Here is an 8262-nt window from a genome sequence, read left to right on the forward strand (position 1 = left end):
ATTTACTTCCCTTCCATGTACCATCAGTGTAAAGTGTTTACCTTTATTCCATTTTTTTTTTTTTATGTACACATACAAAACAGAAAACACACATTCATTTAAATGTCCAAAGGGCACATTTTGCAAGCCAGCTTCCTGCCCACAGGCACACAGTCAATCTCCGTCTATAGGCCTAGAGTCCTCACCTGCTATTTCTCTCTATGCCATTACCTCTGCCTCTGTCTCTGCTATCAACACTTTTCTGGTTAGAATCCCACGCTCCACTCATGCTCTTCCCTCGTTCTGGTCCTAGGGTTCTCTGTTCCTGAAATGGAAGATTCACTACTCCCCCAATTTAATTGCACATCTTCTACATTTACAGTTGTCACAATCATATTTAATTCTGATAACAATTACACATAAATAAATAGTAAAATCCTATCCCCATTTTCCCCCATCCTCTTTCACTAGACCCATTTGGGCAAGAGGAAAACTGTTCAGTGGGGATACTACCTTACTCCCCCACATTCTGAAACTAAGCACACTCATGAAAGTTTATAAGCCAGCCACTTCATGCCTTGATACCCCCCCCCCCCCGTTTTATGATAGCCAGTGTCTAAGTTGCCCATCCCTATCAAACCAATGTACTGAGGTGGCAAGCTTGATCCCTGAAATGAAGAGTCCTTCCTTTCAGTTGGAATTTTGAGCAAGTACATCCATAAGCAAAGATCCAGTTCATTGTATTGTAGCAATTTATGCTTGTTCCCTGTATCAAACTTCTTTATCTTCATCTGATCAAGTTCTGATCAGCTAGCCATCCAAGCTATGTCAAATGGGTATTATGTGCAAGTTCTTGATGCCTCCCCCTGTTGGAAGTGGCTTGGCTTCTGCTGTTTGACACGGTCCCAGCAGAAAGAGAGATATCATGCAAGGCAGATAATTCTCAGAAGTTGCTTTCTATCTTCTCCCTAAGATAACTTTGAATTCACTTGTAAAAATATATAATATGGCCATATTCACAGCCTTTTACTATCTATGAGCTCTATAAACCTTAGGGAAAAACTGGTCTGGCAACAATTGTTTTCAGCTTCGGTGGATTGAATTCAAAGGGAATTGTGCGTGCCACTCCCGTTCACAGAAAACCTAAGTACAAAGTAACTACATTTATGAGATCACAAAAGCAGATAACAAACTAAAGTGAAGCTGACTGACCCCTGTAGACCTCACCACAATCAATTACTAGCCAGAACCCACAAACCCCTACTATTACATACAGGCACCTACGTAAATAGGCAGAGAATAGTGAACATAAGTGAAAGGTGGTCAAAACTTAATAATCTACCTTTCCTGCAACTATTGGTCAGGTTGAGCCTTTTTCTTAACATGCCCCACAGCCTTAAAAGAAAAGAAACATAGGAACACTGTGGTTCAGCAATTTACTGAATACGTCAGAAGAACGAGATAATTGAGTAGATGTTAGTAATTCTATTGTTATAGAAAATAGTAGTACATTATGTAAGATAGAAAATTGACAATTAGCTAGAAGAAACAATAAAGTAGTGTAGGCATTGATGATTAATAGAAACATATTACTAAGAGGATGTAATCAGAGGTCTGATAAGTGGAACTAATTGGTGTAAGGTTTAACTTGATCTTCCAGTGGGAATAAGAAGAAGCAATTTATCACGTAGGAGAGGAGATGATGTCAAAAGGAAAGTGTTTAGTGGTTGAAAAATGCATAGGATATGGAAAGGTCAGTTTGGACATCACAGAAATACTTTTGTTAAGGTTGTATAATCACAGAGTAAAAGGAATGTTGTGATTGAAACTGTGTAATAATTCATGGAAAAATCAAAGTATCAAATGATTATGTAATGTGTAACTTTAAGTATAAAAGTAAAGATTTGCTGAGCCGGGACATGAATGAGAGAGAAGAAAAGAGAGAGAGCTCTATCAGCCAACTAAGCAGAGGCTCCTCAATTGCTTTCATTTTCGCCGACTCCATGTCTTCTCTCGTGTCCGTTGACCCTGCGAGAGCTGGACTCCCACATCCCCCCACTTCAGACCAGCTGGTTGCTTCACTCTCAGTTCTAACCTCCAGTGGCTAGATCAGTTTCTAAGGGCTCAGGAGTTCGCATACTTCCCTAAACTTTAGACCAGCCAGTCCTTCCTCTTCTCTCTCTCTTCTCAAGGTCAACAGATATCTATGGAATATTGTTGTATTTCACCCACTTCTACTCACAAGTAGACTGGATTGGTCACCAGCGAACATACAAGAGTTTCCTTTGAGTTTCTTGAGTTCCCTTTGAGATTCAGTTTTAGAAGGGGAATTATCCTGATGGGCTAACTTCTTTTGCCTTGATGGCTCCCAGGCAAACAGCTTGCTTGCTGTTCTAACAGGCAACCAATCTGCTTTTTTTTTTTTTGCTGCTGGTCTGTCTTTCAAGAAATATCTTCTGTTCTTCTAGCCATTTTAAGTTGTTCTGCATATCTTTCCAAGTGGGAATGTTCTACCTCAGAATGTTCTGAGTGGGGCTCAGGACTCCATCTGATTGCTATTATACAGCTATTGTACTACATACATACTCTCTAATAGGACAGCTTCAGTAAAGAAGTTGTAAATATATATTTATGCCTAATTTAATCACTACTGTTTATTTGTCTGTATGCATTACCAAAGTTTATTACAAGTATCAAAATGGTTTTGACTTGTCTTAACATAAATATCATAGCATTATCTAGATTTTCCTATTTTTGTAATAATCTCTAACTTATATAGCCCTAAAATCAGAAATGTTTGATAAAAAGGTATTTATATTTTACAATTTAAAGTATTTTAACTCATCAATAAATAATTTCTGAATAAATGAATGACTAGTCCACTAATTTGTCTTTCAGAAAGGTAACATCTATTTATATTCACACCCAGAGCCCCTCCTCCTACCACACATACATTCCCACTTGTAACTATTTAAATCTTGGCAATTTGTTATGATTGCATGTATTTGATAAGGGACAATAAAATATAAATTCCTACTTTAAATACAGTTTTATTTTTATTGCTCATACGTATCAATATAACATTTAAACATTGCTTGTTTTCCTATTTTTGACCTTCATATTCATTTTTCCTTATTGATCTTCTTCCTGTAATAAGTATTGTGGGTTTTCTCTCTAAGAGTCATTTGCCTTTCAAATTTGCTTAGACAGTTCCCTTTCCTCATGAATATTTTTATTTACAAGTGAATAAACTTATCACTTCCTTTTTATATCATAGTTGGGGAGGCCATGTCTAAAGGGTAATACACAAAACAAATAATTCACCATACTTTCTTTACTACATTAAGAGATTTGTTCCAATAATTCATATTACAAAAAATGTACTAATACTCTTGGTGCTAATTCTGGAGCATAAACAAAAATACCACTCATTTTAAGTCCAAATAGTAAACACTTTCAAAAAAATGTATTAACCAGGTTATAGATGGAAATAGACACAACAATTTGGAAAAGAAATGACCACAGTTATTTCTATAGCTTCAAGGTGGAATACTGTACTACTTTTGATTCACTTTATATACTCATAGCCATATCTACCCCACAACACCTGGTAACCAAGAAAACCAATTGCTTGCTTAAAAAATTGCTGTTTTTCAGTTGAATACAATTATTGACACCAAATAGTCAAGGTAAGCAGGTTAAGCCTTCTGAGATTTACCACATGCTGTTAGTTGAAAAGAATGATTACTCTGGGTGTTATCATCACAGAGATATGGATCCGATGACCTCTCAAGATAATTATTTTAAGAATCAGTGAGAAGAGCTCCTGAGCAAGACCTACCTATGTGAGCCAAGGAATCAATATCCTAACCACTCCCTTATAGCCAAGAGTTTTGTAACAACCTGAGCAGAACAAAAGAGTCACAACCAATCAACACTGCACCTGACGTCTGCAGAGTGATGTGTCCTCACCATGTATGTCTGTGTGCACTCAGGCTTATATTGACAGTCTAAGTCATATGGAAAAACTATTTCAAAACTCCAGAGAACTATACAAATGATTATTCTACACTTAAAAAAAAATCTATTAACTGCCACAGCAGTCATCTAGAAGATAATTAAGAAAAATGCTTCTGGTACTGCTGCTGTTGCTTCTGATAGCTTTTGGCATGTGTAATACATACAAGGGACAGTTCTAAGAACTCTAATTAGATTATCTCATTTGAACTCCTAACACATTCATGAGGGAGAGGCTTTTTAAATCCCTACTGTACAGATAGGAAAAGTAAAGCAGAGACAAATTATTTAAATAATTTGTCCTATGCTTTGCAAGTAGTAAGTGTCAGAGCTAGAATTGAAACATAAGAAGTCTGGAGCCATACTCCATAAACCTAAGTTGCAAGACATGTTGGTCTTAGCAGCAGATCTACTTTGGAATTTGTGTCCCACACAACACACTTCTAATGCATTGTTGTTGTTAGTTGCTGTCAAGTCTATTGAGACTGATGGTGACTTTATAACAGAATAAAACATTGGCTAGTCTTGCACCATCTTGCAACACTGATCTATGAAATATGTGAGCCCATATTTGAGGATATTGTGTCAATTCATCTTATTGTGGGTCTCCTTTATTTCTGCTGATCCTTTAATTTACCAAACATGATATCCTTCTCTAAGGATGGGCCTTTCCTGGTGATGTGTCCAATGGAGTCAAAACAAAGTCTCATCATTCTTGCTTCTATGGAGTATTCTGGTTGTATTTCTTGTAAGATCAATCTATTTATCCCTTTGAGAGTCCACAGAATATACAATAGTCTTCACTAACACGACAATTCAAATACATCAATACGTCTATCTACTTTTTTCATTGTCCAAAATTGGCTTGCATATGAAGTGATTGAAAATACTGTGGGTTGGATTAGATGCACCTTGGTCATCAAAGTGACATTTTTGTTTTATAGGTCTTACAAGAGGTCTTCTGTAGCAGGTTTTCTCAATGCAATATGTCACATGTTGTTTTGACTGCCACTTCCATGGATATTGATTGTTGATTCAAATAGAATGAAATCATCGACAAATTCTATTTTTCCTCCATTTATTCTGATGTTGTTTATCAGCCTAGTAGTAAGGATTTGTTTTTGGTTTTTTTTACATCCAAGTGCATGCACCTTACGTATTTAGAAACACTCACACACTGCACCTTACTTATTTAGAAACCTTCACACACATAGACCCATATGTGTAATCTCAGATACACTCTTTCCAAATTTCCCAGTACTGAGACACACATGAATGGTTTGGAAGCATCTAGGCTTCTTTGTTCAAAACGAACATCTGGAACTAAAGAATAAACATTGTGGATAGAAGAAAATGATGACTTGGGGATCCAAACTTCAAGAAAGAGAACAAGAGGCAGTCGAACAAGAAGATGCTGGCAGAACCTCCATTGCCCTACTCCTTGGACCTGAATCCATGTGCCATATTCCTAATGGAAACTGCTGCCGGAGTTAACTCCCATGGTGGGAAGCACATGAGGAATCTCCAATCATTACCCAGTCATAAGATTCACAGTTATTTCTATAGCTTCAATGCTTTAAAAAATGCTGTTTTCAATTGAACACAATTATTGACAACAAATAGTCAAGGTAATCAGGTTAAGCCTTCTGAGATTTTCCACATGCTGTTAGTTGAAAAGGGTCATTGGTCTGGGTGGTTTCATCACAGAGATATAGATCAGATGACCTCTCAAGATAATTATTTTAAGAATCAGTGAGAAGAGCTCCTGAGGAAGACTTATCTATGTGAGCCAAGGAATCAATATCCTAACCAGTCCCTTATAGCCAAGAGTTTTGTAACAACCTGAGCCAAATGAAAGAGTCATATCTAGTCAACACTGCACCTGACATCTGCAGGGTGATGTGTGGATCCATACTCCATAAACCTAACTTGCAGATCGATCTATTTATTCCTTTGACAGTCCACAGAATATACAATAATCTTCACTAACACCACAATTCAAATACATCAATACATCTATCTACTTTTTTCATTGTCCAAATTTGGCTCGCATATGAAGTGATTGAAAAGACTATGGCTTGGATTAGGTGCATCTTGGTCATCAAAGTGACATATTTGTTTATAGAACTTATAAGAGGTCTTCTGTAGCAGATTTTCCCAATGTAATATGTCACATGATGTGTTGACTGCCTCTTCCATGGACATTGATTGTTGATTCAAGTAGAATGAAATCCTTGACAACTTTTATTTTACTTAGACACACACAAATGGTTTGGAAGCATCTAGTCTTCTTTGTTCAAACAGAACACCTGGACTCAATGAATAAACATTGTGGATAGAAGAAAAGGATGGTTTGGGGATCCAAACTTCAAGAAAGAGAACAAGAGATCTGTTACCACAGCTGCTGGTGTGGGGGCAACTGACAGCGAGAGATGGAGTGGGGCGGCCAGTGGTTGGGGCCATGATGGGCAATGCCAGGGAATGGTGCCTCATGGAGAGCAACCCTGGGGTCTTTACTGAGCTCATTAAAAGATTTGGTTGCCGAGGAGCCCAAGTTGAGGAAATATGGAATTTGGAACATGAGAATTTTAAAAAATTCAAGCCAGTTCATGGGTTACTTTTTCTTATCAAGTGACAGCCAGGAGAAGAACCAGCAGGTTCTGTGGTTCAGGACTCCAGACTTGACATGATATTTTTTTGCCAAGCAGGTCATTAATAATGCTTGTGCCACTCAAGCCATAGTAAGTGTGTTGTTAAACTGTGCCCATCAAGCTGTCCGTTTAGGAGACGCATTATCAGAGTTTAAAGAATTTTCACAACGTTTTGTTGCAACTATGAAAGGTTTGGCACTGAGCAATTCATATGTGATTCGACAACTCCACAACAGTTTTGCCAGACAGCAAATGTTTGAATTTGATGCAAAAACATCAGCAAAAGAGGAAGGTGCTTTTCAGTTTGTAGGTTATGTTCCTGTAAATGGAAGGCTGTATGAATTAGATAGATTAAGAGAAAGACCAATTGATTTAGAGGCCTGCAATCAGGATGACTGGATCAATGCAGTGAGCCCAGTTATAGAAAAAAGGATACAAAAGTACAGCAAAGGTGAAATTTGATTTAACTTAATGGCCATTGTGTCTGACAGAAAAATGATATATGAACAAAAGATAGCAGAGTTATATAGACAATTTGTGGAGTTGGAACCCATGGATACAGATCAGGGTAATAATATGTTAACTGCTATTCAGTCAGTGGTAGCCAAAAATCAAATGCTTATTGAAGAAGAAGTACAAAAATTAAAGAGATATAAGATTGAAAATATCAGGAGGAAGTATAATTATCTGCCTTTCATTATGGAATTGCTAAACACTTTAGCAGAGCACCAACAGTTAATACCACTAGTAGGAAAGGAAAAAAACCAGAATAAACAGAAAGCTCAGGAAAGAAAATGAAGAGGATGCTTTGGGATATATACCCAGTTCTGATTCTGCACTTACTTTCATGGAAACCATACAAACTTTGAACAACATCCTAAATGGTCCAGTGCATGTTTGATAATAGCACCAGTCTGTCTTGTCTTCAATACATGGATCATAAACTTTTTCCTACTTGCATCATGTGCATGTAGTATATTTTAAATAAAAGTGATGGTAAGAGTTGTTTGCTCAAATTCCATTATTTGACATTGTATCTGAGAATTCCTGTTGGTTCTTTGGATATATAACTGATGTAATAACCCAGAAAAAGCACAATTGGCGTTCTTTACCTGTAATTGTTCTAATTAAGCTTTTGATCATTTAGTTCAGTTAAACTCTGAAAATGTGTAAGTGTAAGAAACTGTATCTCTCACTTCTTCTCATCATTAATTTGGGGGAAATCATCTCTATCTTTGATAGTTAAATGTTATGGGGATTTTAAGGCTGAATTTTGTTTATCTTCTATACTAATTATTTTAAAGAGTATGATTTTAAAGCAGCTTATTTGAAAAGGACAAAAGTTTAATTTCTAGTGATTTTCATGCTGCCAATAGAAAAGGTAGTAAGTGTCCCAGTTTTGTTTTAGCCAACTTTCTTAAAAGGTTTGGGGTTATTTATTTATTTATTATAGAATTGTTTCAGGAAGATATAACTATTATGCTTCCAACAAAAATTCTAGATTAAGAACAAATTGTGCAGATATTGCTACTCTTAGTTTCACATTGTTTTACAATCTGTTAAACTGTGTCTTTATAAAAATATTATTTAGTGGTTTGATAGTTCAGGCTACCTG

The 8262-nt window shown here is 36.6% G+C and overlaps 2 pseudogenes; one reads left to right on the forward strand and one right to left on the reverse strand.

The window, feature by feature from the left end:
- Positions 1-8262, reverse strand: part of LOC102840066 — a 1013887-nt pseudogene that overhangs the window by 142209 nt on the left and 863416 nt on the right.
- LOC102814184 lies at positions 6458-7445 on the forward strand (annotated as a pseudogene).

This window comes from Chrysochloris asiatica, unplaced genomic scaffold (genome assembly GCF_000296735.1).
Source record: "Chrysochloris asiatica unplaced genomic scaffold, ChrAsi1.0 scaffold00042, whole genome shotgun sequence".
NCBI lineage: Eukaryota > Metazoa > Chordata > Mammalia > Afrosoricida > Chrysochloridae > Chrysochloris > Chrysochloris asiatica.